At 36.1% G+C, this 12,003-nt stretch overlaps 1 protein-coding gene and 1 pseudogene across 9 annotated transcripts in view; one reads left to right on the forward strand and one right to left on the reverse strand.

The window, feature by feature from the left end:
* ZFAND4 (zinc finger AN1-type containing 4) overlaps positions 1 to 12,003 on the forward strand; it is an 87,330-nt gene that overhangs the window by 21,600 nt on the left and 53,727 nt on the right. The window lies entirely within an intron of this gene.
* LOC309857268 (large ribosomal subunit protein eL30 pseudogene) lies at positions 8,610 to 8,961 on the reverse strand (annotated as a pseudogene). The gene has a single exon. The product of its transcript is annotated as a large ribosomal subunit protein eL30 pseudogene (transcript).

Raw genomic sequence — 12,003 nt, forward strand, 5'->3', positions numbered from 1 at the left:
TTACAAGAGACTTAATGTAAAGTGTAAGAACCTCAAAATGTTGAAAGGACTGAAAAAGATTCACTAGGCAAATATTATCCTGAAGAAAGCTGGTGTTTCTGTATTAATAATTATGTAAAATGCATTTAAAGTGAAACATGTGAACAAATCATATAGGTATGTTTATAGTAGTATTGTTGATAATTTTAAAATTGTGGAAACACTCAGAAGAGTATACTAATAATGAAGTATAAAGAGTATACTAATTAATGAATAAATTGTGATATATGTAAATATTATATATTGGAATCGAATTCTGTGGAATAGAATTACAACAAGGAAAATGATTGGAATAATAGCTTCATGCCTGACATGGATAAATTAAAAACAATGCTGAATTAAAAAAGCAAATCTTGGAGAAACAAATACACTATGATTCTACTTATATAAAGCTAAAAAAAAGGGCAAAAGAAACCATACTACACACTGAAGTAAAGGAATAACAAAAACCAGACGAATAATTCACACCAAGTTTGCAATGGTGATTACCCCTGGATAGGGGGTAGAATGTAGTTGGAGAGGAGCATGGAAGAGAATTTTTTTTCCATAACTTCATCAGCACTTGGTTTGGCTGATCTTTTTAATTTCAGTCATTCTAATAGTCATGTAGTGATATTTCATTGTGGTTTCAATTTGTATTCACCAAATGACTAATGATATTGAGCATCTTTATGAGCATGTTTGCCATCCTTATATATATATTTTTGTTTGTTTGTTTGCTTTGTTTTTGTTGAGGTGTCTATTCAACTATTGGACCTATTTTTTTTTTTAATCAGGTTGTTTTTTTTACTGTTGAATTTTGAAAATTCTTTATATATTCTGAATATAGATATTTAATTAGATTTTGCTTTAATTAGATAATTGCTGAGATTTTCCTCCCCAGCTGTGGTTTATCTTTTTATTCTCTTAACAGTGTCTTTTGAAGAGCAGACATTTTAATTTTGCTGAAGTTCCAGTTTTTCAAGACAGTTTTTTTCATCGATTTAGATGTCGTATCTAAAAAATCTTTATCTCATCTGAGGTCATAGAATTTTTTCTCTAAAAGTTCAATTACATTAGTTTTTAAAAATATTTTATTTATTTATTTTAGAGAGAGAGCGGGGGAAGAGCAGAGAGAGAAGGTGAAGGGAGGGGGAAAGAATTTCAGGCAGATTCCATGCTGAGTGTGGAGCTCAACATGGAACTCAGTCTTACCACCCTGAGATCATGACCTGAGCTGAAACCAAGAGTCTGACGTTTAACAGACTGTTACCTAGGCACCCCTCATTGTTTTTTTTTAGTATTAAATCAGCATCCCTGGAATTAACCTTTTTGATTATGTTGTATTATCTTTGATAATAATGTATAACAGTAATGTATTGAATTCTGTTTGCTAAAACTTTGTGTAGAATATTTGTATCTGTGTTTATGAAGGATATTTGTTTTATCTTGTAATGTTTTTGTCTGGTTTTCTGGTTTGGGATCAGGGAAATACTGTCCTCATGTGACGAAATGGGACTGTTCCTTCCCCTTGCAATGTTTTCAAAGAAAGTAGAATTGGTATCGTATCCATACCTGTGAGGCCATCTCTCTTTTTCTTTAAAAAAAAAAAAAAGATTTATTTATTTTAGAGCGAGAGTGAGAGGGAGGAGGAGGGAGTGGAGTGCACGTGTGAGCAGGGGTAGGGGCAGAGTGAGAGGGAGAGAGAGAATCCTCAAGCAGACTCCCTGCTGAGTGTGGAGCCTGACTTAGGGCTCAATCCCAGTACCTTGAGAGCATGACCTGAGGGGAAATCAAGAGTTAGATGCTTAACCTACTGAGCCAGGTGCCCTTTTTTTCTTTTCAAGTTTTTTTTTTTTTTTTTAAAGTAATCACTACATGAAATGTGGGGCTTGAACACAAACTCTGAGAGTCACGTGCTCTACCAACTGAGCTAGCCAAGCACCATACCCCCCCCTTTTTTTTTTGAGGTCATCTCTTTAATAAACAAAGGGTTTTTCAAGTTCTTTTCATTCTTGAGTGAGCTCGGGTAGCTTGAATCTTTAAAGGATTTCGCTCATTTGTTGAATTTTATTGGCATAGGGTTTATAATACTTCCTTATTTCCTTTTAGTAGTTGTAGAATCTGTAGTGATATCACCATTCTCATTCCTAATACTGGTTATTTGTATATTCTCTTTCTAAAAATCAAGTTTTTAAAAAAGATTTACTTATTTATTTTAGAGAGAAAAAGTGTGGGGAGGGGCAGAGAGAATCCTTCAGCAGACTCCCCACTGAGTATGGGGTCTGATTTGGGGCTTGATCTGGGCCCCCAAAACCATGACCTGAGCCAAAATCGAATCAGCCACCTAAATGACTGAGCCACCCAGGTGCCCCTAAAAATCAGTTTTTATCAATTTTAATCAATTTCTTCAAGAGATATTTGGGGCACCTGGCTGGGTCAGTTGGTGGTGCATGTGACTCTTGGTCTTGGGGTGGTGAGTTCAGGCTCCACACTGGGGGCCTACTTAAAAAAAATAGAGCCTACTTAAAAAAATTGGATTTTACTTGCATTGGTTTTTTTTGTTACCTATTTCATCTATTTCTGTTTTGATTTTTATTATGTATATGCTTACTTTGGGTTTAATTTTCTTTTTCTAATAAAGAGAATGAGATCGTTGATATGAAACATTTTTTATGAAATATTGATATTTATGGGGCTTCTGAGTGGTTCAGTTGGTTGAGCGTCCAACTCTTGGTTTCAGCTCAGGTCATGATCTCCAAGTCTTGGGATCCAGCCCACCACTGGACTCTGCACTTAGTAAAGTCTGCTTGGGATTCTCTCTTTCCCTCTCTCTCCACTCCTCCCTCTGTTCACGTGTGTGCACTTTCTCTCTCTCTCAAATAAATAAATCAAATCTTAAAAAAAAAAAAAATACCAGGATTTAGTATCTTAACTTTCCAAGTAGTGCCTTATTGTCCTCCCATATATTTTGTTATATTGTATTTCCATTCAGTTCAAATTCTTTTTTAATTCTCCTTTGATTTTTTTTAATCTGTGGGTTATTTAGAAATATGTTGTTTAGTTTCTAAAAATTTGGAGAATATTTAGAAATCTTTGTTACTGATTAATAAATTAATTCCACTACAAAACATGAATTCTTTTAAATTTGTAGAAACTTGTTTTATGGTCCTTAGTATCGTCTGTCTTGGTAAATGTTATTGTGCACTTGAGAAGAAAAATGAATATTCTTTTGATTGGTGGAGTCTTTTGTAAATTTCAATCAGTTCAGTATTGGTGATAGTGTTCTGTTTTACTATGTTCTTATTAATTATCTATCTACTTGTTCTGGCAGCCATTTGGGAGAGAGGTATATAAAACTCCCAACTATAATTGTGGCTTTGTCTTTTTCTCCTTCCAATTCTTTCAGCTTTTGCATTATGTATTTTGAAACTGTTATTAGGTACATATACTTTAGGATTTTATGTCCTTCTTATTTCATTGACTCCCATCATTATGAAATGACTTACCTCCTTTATTCTTGGTAATTGTGTATGCCCTGAAATCTACCCCAGATTTCTTTTGATTTGTGGCCAACAAAAAATATCTTTTTTTTTTGTTCTTTTACTTTTAATCTATTTGTGTCTTTATATTCAAGGTGGCTATTCCTTATAGGCAACATGTAATTGAATCTTGTTTTTCTTTTATTATTATTGATTAATCCAATCTACCCCTGCCTTTAAAGTGCAGTTTTTAGATCATTTAAAATGTTTATAGATGTGCTTAGGTTTTATTTTGTCATTTTACTGGCTTCTATTGTTAAATCTGTTCTTTACTCCTTTTTTCCATCTTTGTTCTGGATTATTTGTTATAATTTCATTTTATTCCCCTTTGTTGGCATATCAGCTATAACACTTTATCTTGATATTTTAGGTGTTGCTTGGTGTTCTGTAGTATACATCTTTAACTTATCATTCTTTGAGTGTTATTATGCCATTTTACATGTCTTATACAAACCTTACAATATAATACTTCCACTTCTCTCATCCTGGCCTTGATGCTATTGTTGTCATGCATCTTTTATTTTTTTTTTAATTTTTAATTTTTTTTTAAAGATTTTATTTATTTGTCAGAGAGAGTGAGCGAGAGCGAGCACAGGCAGACAGAGTGGAAGGCAGAGTCAGACGGAGAAGCAGGCTCCCTGCGGAGCAAGGAGCCCAATATGGGACTCGATCCCAGGACGCTGGGATCATGACCTGAGCCGAAGGCAGCTGCTTAACCAACTGAGCCACCCAGGCGTCCCTGTCATGCATCTTTTATAAAAGTTATAAATCCCACAATATATTGGTAATTACACTTGAAACATTATTTTTAAAAATGTTTAAAAAATAAGCAAAAATACTGAGTTACTGTTTATGATGCTTGTTATTCCTTTACGTGGATCCAAATTTTAATGTAGTATGTTTCTTTTTCCTTAAGGACTTCTTTAACATTTGTTTTAGTGTAGGTTTGCTGGTAATGAATTTTTCTGCTTTTGTATGTCTGAGATTTTTTTTATTTAAAGATTTTATTTATTTATTTAACAGAGAGAGAGATCACAAGTAGGCAGAGAGGCAGGCAGAGAGAGAGGGGGAAGCGGGCTCCCTGTTAACACGAGGCCTGATCCTAGGACCCTGAGATTGTGACCCGAGCCCAAGGCAGAGGCTTAACCCACTGAGCCACCCAGGCCCCCCTATATGTCTGAGATGTTTGTATTTCACTTTTTTACATTTGAAAGTTGAGGTAAAACTCATGTAACATAAAATTCACCATTTTGATGTGTATAATGCACTGTTTTAACATTCACAGTATTTTGCATTAATCACCACTCCCTGATTTCAGAAAATTTCTATCACTCTCAAAAGTAGCCTTGTACTTTCCAGTTTACCTCTATACTCAGCCCACCCTGGCATCTGCTAATCTGCCTGTCTGTGTGGATCTGCCCATTCAGGACATTTCTATAAATGGAATTACACCGTATGTGGCTTCTTTCACTTAGCATGTTTTCAGGGTGCATCCAAGTTGTACTTTATTCCTTTTTAATGTCTCACTTGTATGTCATCATATACTGTACATTTTAAACATTTTATCAGTTGGTATATATTTAATTGATTTCTAAGTTTTGGCTATTATGAATTAATGCTGTAATGTACAGTTATGTACAAATCTATATGTGAACATATGTTTTCTGTTCACTTGGGTATAAGCCTAAGAGCGGAGTTACTAGATCATATGATAATAAAACTATCATTTAACAACTGGAGGAACTGCTGAGCTTTTTCATAGTGGCTGCACCATTTTACATTGTCAGCAGCAGTGGGTGAGAATTCCTCTTTCCATATCCTCAACAATGCCTTTAACTTTCCAAATTTTTATTATAACTATCCTAGTGATACCTCATTGTGGTTTTGATTTGCATTTCTCTGATGACTAAAGATGTTAAGTAGGTGTCTTTTGTGTTTATTGCCCATCATCTTGGGGAAGCTTTAGCCAAATCCTTTGCATATCTTTAAGTTGAATTACATGTTCTTTTGTCGTATTGTTACAATAGTTGGTTATATATTTTAGATGCTAAACCTTCATGAAAAGACAAACCACAGAAAAGGAGAAAATATTTGCTTTTGTGGATTTTCTTCTTACTTTTCTTGATGACATCCTTTATGTATTTATTTATTTATTGCAGGCTTTTAAAAAAAATTTAAATTCAGTTACCCAACATACAGTTCATCACTAGTTTTTGATGTGGCATTCAGTGATTCATTAGCTGCGTATTAACAGCTAGTGGTCATCACATCACGGGCCCTCCTTTTAATGCCTTTGATGTTCAAAACTTTTAATTTCATGAAGTCCAACTTAGGTTTTCTTCTTTTGTTGCTTGTGCTTTTGCTGTCATTTAAAAAAATAATTGTTAATTGAAATTTAATTGACGTATCACATTGTATTAATTTTAGATGTATAACAGTAATTTAAAATTTAATATATGTATATATTACAAGATGAGTACCACAGTAAAATTTACTTAATATCCATCACCATACATAGTTACAATATTTTTTCTTCTGATAAGAGCTCTTAAGATGTTCTTTCTTTATTTTTGAATATTTTACTTACTTATTTGACAGAGAGAGATACAGCAAGAGAGGGAACACAAGCAGAGGGAGTGGGATAGTGAGAAGCAGGCTTCCCACTGAGCGGAGAGCCTGATGTGGGGCTCCATTCTAGGACCCTAGGATCATGACCTGAGACAAAGACAGACGCTTAACGACTGAGCCACACATGCGCCCCAAGATATTCTCTCTTTAAAAAAAAGATATTCTCTGAACAGCTTTCAAGTATACAATACAGTATGGTTAACTATAGCCACAATACTGTACATTATGTAAGTACACTGGACTTCTCTTAAGTGGAAATTTGTGCTTTTGACCACTTTCACCCATTTTGCATACTCCTTAGACAAAGTCTCTGGAAAATATCCATCTGTTTTCTGTATCTTTAAGTTTGGTTTTCTAAAAATTCCACAAGTAATACCGTACATGATTTGTTTTTCTCTGACTTATTTCACTTAGTATAATGCTCTTGAGGTTAATCAGTCTTGTCACAAATATTAGGAATTCCTTTTTTTATGACTAAATAATAGGTATTTTATAATACATAGCACATTTTCTTTTTTTTTTAATTTATTTTTTATTTTCAGCATAACAGTATTCATTATTTTTGCACCACACCCAGTGCTCCATGCAATCCATGCTCTCTATAATACCCACCACCTGGTACCCCGACCTCCCACCTCCCGCCCCTTCAAAACCCTGATTGTGTTTCAGAGTCCATAGTCTCTCATGGTTCACCTCCGCTTCCAATTTCCCCCAACTCCCTTCTCCTCTCTAACTCCCCATGTCCTCCATAGCACATTTTCTTTATACATTTATCCATCCTTGGACATTTAGGTTGTTTTCATGCCTTGGCTACTAATGCTTCAGTGAACATGTGGGTGCAGGTGCCTTTTTGAGATAGTGGTTTCACTTTCTCTTTTCTTTTTTTTTTTTAAGATTTTATTTGTTTATTTGACAGAGAGAGGGATCACAACTAGAGAGGCAGGCAGAGAGAGAGAAAGAGGAGGAAGGAGAAGCAGTCTCCCCACTGAGCAGAGAGCTGGATGCGGGGGCTCAATCCCAGGACCCTGAGATCATGACCCGAGCTGAAAGCAGAGGCCCAACCCACGGAGCCACCCAGTCACCATGGTTTCATTTTCTTTTGATAAATACCGAGAAGTGAAATTGCTGGATCATATGGTAGTTCTTTCTAGTTTTATTTTTTTGAGGAAACTTCACACTTTTTTCCATAGTGGCTGCACCAATTTACATTCCCACCAACAGTGCACAAGGGTCTCCTTTTCTCCATAGTTTTGCCAACACTTAACTTCTTATCTTTTTGATAACTAGCCATTCTAATAGATGTGAGGTGATATCTCACTATGGTTTTGATGTCCATTCCTCTGATGATTAATGATATCAGGCACCTTTTCATGTACTTATTGGCTATCTAAATTTCTTCTTTGGAAAAATTTCTATTTAGACCCTCTGCCCATATATTAAATTGGTTTCTTGCTATTGAGTTTTAAGAATTTTTAACATATATTTGGATCTTAATCCCTTATATATGATTTGCAGTTGTTTTCTCCCATTCATTTTGTTGCCTTTTCATTTTGTTGATGGTTCTTTTGGTGGTGTAAGAAGCTTTTTAGCTTGATGTGGTCTCATTTATTCATTTTTGCTTTTGGTGTCAAATCCAAGAAATCATCACCAAGACAGATGTTAAATATCTTACCCACTATGTTTTCTAAGACTTAGTTTTATGGTTTCAGGGGCGTCTGGGTGGCTCAGTTGGTTAAATGTCTGCTTAGGTCATGATGCCAGGGTCCTGGGATCAAATCCTGCATTGGACTCCCTGCTCAGCTGGGAGCCTGCTTCTCTCTCTGTCTGCCCCACCTCCTGGTGCTTTCTCTCTCTCTCTCTCTCTCTCTCTCTCTGTCTGAAATAAATAAAGTCTTTAAAGAAAAAGAGCTTTATGGTTTCAGTTCTTATATTCAAGTCTTTAATCCATTTTGAGTTGATGTTTATTAGAGATGCACATTTTATGTTCATAAGATAGTGGTCCAATTTCATTTTTTGGCATATGGCCGTTCAGTGTTCCCAGCACCATTTATTGAAAAGACTTTTTTCCCAGTTGCATATTCTTGGCTCCTTTCTCACAAGTTAATTCACCTTTTGTGTATGAGTTATTTGGGGGCTCTTTATTCTCTTTCTCTCTCTCTCTTTTTTTTTTTTTTTTTTAAAGATTTTATTTATTTATTTGACAGAGAAATCACAAGCAGGCAGAGAGGCAGGCAGAGAGAGGAGGAAGCAGGCTCCCTGCTGAGCAGAGAGCCCGATGTGGGGCTCGATCCCAGGACCCTGAGATCATGACCCGAGCCGAAGGCAGAGGGTTAACCCACTGAGCCACCCAGGCGCCCCATCTCTCTCTCTTTTTTTTAAACAAGCTGTGGCCAGTTTTATTAAAGAAAAATTCTGCGTGGTTTACTTTTCACCAGTCTGTTCTGGTATGCTTCTAATGCTATCAGAATCACCTGGATCAATGAGAGCCAGCCTGCATACTCTGTAGTATTTCCCACATGCTGTGCCCAATTTGATATTATTGCCACTGTAGTAGTGGACACCAGTTTTGGCCAACATGGTGTAGTATTCTGTTTCAGATTTCCTCAAGGCTGGGCAGTTGTTGGCGAGGATGACCAGTTTCTCTTTGCCATGTCTAATCATTTTCAGAGTTTGCTTGTACCCCAGCACCTACTTTCCACCTTTCATAATGACCTGGAGTCTAGAGTTGATCGACTCCAGAGACTTTTTTGTCTTCTTTGCTGCCACCATCTTCCTGTCTTCCTGCGTTAGGTGTGGGCCCCAACTAAGAGTAGCTGCCAAAATCTGGGCTCTTTATGCTCTTGTTTTATGTGTCAGCTTTTATGCCAGTACCATACTATTTTGAATACTATAGCTTTGTACTATAATTTGAATTCAGGATGCTTGATGTGTCCAGCTTTGTTCTTCTTTCTCAAGATTTGTTTTGGCTATTCCTGGTCTATTGTGGTTTCATAAAAATTTTAAGATTGTTGGAGTCCCTGGGTGGCTCAGGTGGTTAAGCTCCCGACTTTGGCTCAAGTCGTGATCTTGGGGTCCTGGGATCAAAGCCCCGTGTTGGGCTCTGTGCTCAGCAAGGAGTCTACTTGTCCCTTTTCCTCTCCCTCTGTCCCTCCCCCTGCTCATGCACTCTCTCTCTCAAATAAATAAATAGAATCTGTAAAAAAAAAATTAGGAGTGTTCATTTCCGTGTAAAAAAATGCGATTGGAATTTCATAGAGATTGCATTAAGTCTATAGATTGCCTTGGATAGGATGAACTTTTTTTTTATGCTCAGTTAGCCAGAATATAGTACATAAGTTTTTGTTGTGGTTTTCAATGATTCATTAGTTGCATGTAACACCTAGTGAACTCTTTAACAATTCTTCAAATCCATGTGTGCATAATATCTTTCCATTTATTTGTTTTCCAGTTTCTTTCATCAGTGTCTTATTGTTTTCAGTGTACAGGTCTTTTTTTTTTTTTTAAAGCTTTTATTCTTAAGTAATCTCTGTACCCAATCTGGTGTTCAAACTCACAACCCTGAGATAAAGAGTCCCATTGAGCCAGCCAGGGGCCCCAGTGTGCAGGTCTTTAACCTTCAAAGTTAAATTTATTTCTAGATATTTCATTCATTTTTTAAAAATATTTTATTTATTTATTTAATAGAGAAAGAGAAAGAGAGAGTGTGCACAAGCAGGGAGAACTGAAGGCAGAGGGAGAGGAAGAAGCAGGCTCCCCCTGGGGCAGGGAGCCCAATGTAGGGCTTAATTCCAGGACTCTGGGATCATGACCTGGGCCAAAGGCAAATGCTTAACTGACAGCCACCCACACAACCCTAGGTATTTTATTCTTTTTGCTGCAATTGTAAATTGGGTTTTTATTTTGTTTAACTTTTTTAAAGATTTTATTTATTTATTTGAGAGAGAACACAGAAGGAGAGGGAGAAATAGACAACGTGCAGAGCAGAGAGCCGGACGCAGGACTTGATCCCACCCCTCTGAGATCATGACCTGAGCCAAAGGCAGACACTTAACTGACTGAGCAACCCAGGAGCCCCTGTAAATTGGGTTTTTTTAAAAATTTCTCTTTCTGATAGTTCATTATTAGTGTATGGAAACAGAACTGTTATTTTTGATTGATTTTGTATCCCACAAGTTTACTGAATTTGTTTTATTCTAACAGGGTTTTTTTTTGGTGGCATCTTTAGAGTTTTTTAATACATAATATGTCATCTGCAAATAGGAACAGTTATACTTCTTTCATTCTAATTTGGATACCTTTTCTTTTTTCTTGCCTAATTGCTCTCACTCAGAATTTCAGTACTATGTTGAATAGAAGTGGCAAGAGTGGGCATCTTTGTCTTGTTACTGACCTTAGAGTAAAATCCTTCCATTTTTCACCATTTGGTATGATGATCATTGTGAGCTTGTTATATGTGTTCTTCATGATGTTGAGGTATATTTTCTGCAGACCCACTTTGTTGACAGTAATATGAATGGATGTTGAATTTTGTTAAATGCTTTCTCTGCATCTGTTGAAATGATCATATTTTTATCCTTTTTTAAATCATTCAATTTTAATGGCGTGTATCACATTGATTTATGGGTATTGAACCATCCCTGCATTCTGGAATAAATCATGGTATATGATCCTTTTAATGTATTGTTGAATGTGCTTTGCTAATATTTTATGAGGATTTTTGCATCTCTGTTTATCAGGAATATGATCCTGTAATTTTCTTGTAGTATCCTTGTCTGGTTTTGGTGTTAGGGTAATTGTAGACTGGTAAAATGAGTTCTGGAAATGTTCCCTCTTACTATTTTTTGGAAGAGTTTGAGAAGGATTAGTATTCACTGTTCTTTAAATGTTTCCTAGAATTCGCAAGTGAAGCCATTTGATCCTGGGCTTTTGTTTGTTGGTAGATTTTTTATTGCTGATTAATTCTCCTTACTAGAACTGGTCTGTTTGATTTTTTTTTTTCTTCATGATTCAGTCTTAGTATGTTGTGTGTTTCTAGAGATTTATTCTATGTATTTATTATTATATTATTATATTATTTATTTATTCTATTTTTTTCTACATGGTCCCATATTTTGGCTTGTAATTCTTCATAGTAGTCTCTAATCTTTTGTATTTCTGTGGTATCAATTGCAGCTTCTTTTTGATTTCTCATTTTATTTATTTGAGTCCCCTCTGTTCCTGGTGAGTGGCTGAAGATTTATATGTTTTATCTTTTCAAAGAAATTAGCTCTTAGTTTCTTTGATCTTTTCTTTTTTTTTTTCTTTTTTTGGATTTTTTTTTAAATTTCTTTTCAGCGTAACAGTATTCATTGTTTTTGCACCACACCCAGTGCTCCATGCAGTCCATGCCCTCTCTAATACCCACTACCTGGTTCCCCCAACTCCCACCCCCTGCCCCTTCAAAGCCCTCAGATTGTTTTTCATAGTCCATAGTCTCTCATGGGTCACCACCCCTTCCAATTTCCCTCAACTCCCTTCTCCTCTCCATCTCCCCTTGTCCTCCATGCTATTTGCTATGCTCCAAAAATAAGTGAAACCATATGATAATTGACTCTGCTTAACTTATTTCACTCAGCATAATCTCTTCCAGTTCCGTCCATGTTGGTACAAAAGTTGGGTATTCATCCTTTCTGATGGAGGCCTAATACTCTATAGTATATATGGACCACATCTTCCTTATCCATTCATCTGTTGAAGGGCATCTTGGTTCTTTCCACAGTTTGGCAACCATGGACACTGCTGCTATAAACGTTGGGGTACAGATGGCCCTTCTTTT

The sequence above is a fragment of the Mustela nivalis genome, assembly GCF_964662115.1.
Source record: "Mustela nivalis genome assembly, chromosome: 2".
NCBI classification, from domain to species: domain Eukaryota; kingdom Metazoa; phylum Chordata; class Mammalia; order Carnivora; family Mustelidae; genus Mustela; species Mustela nivalis.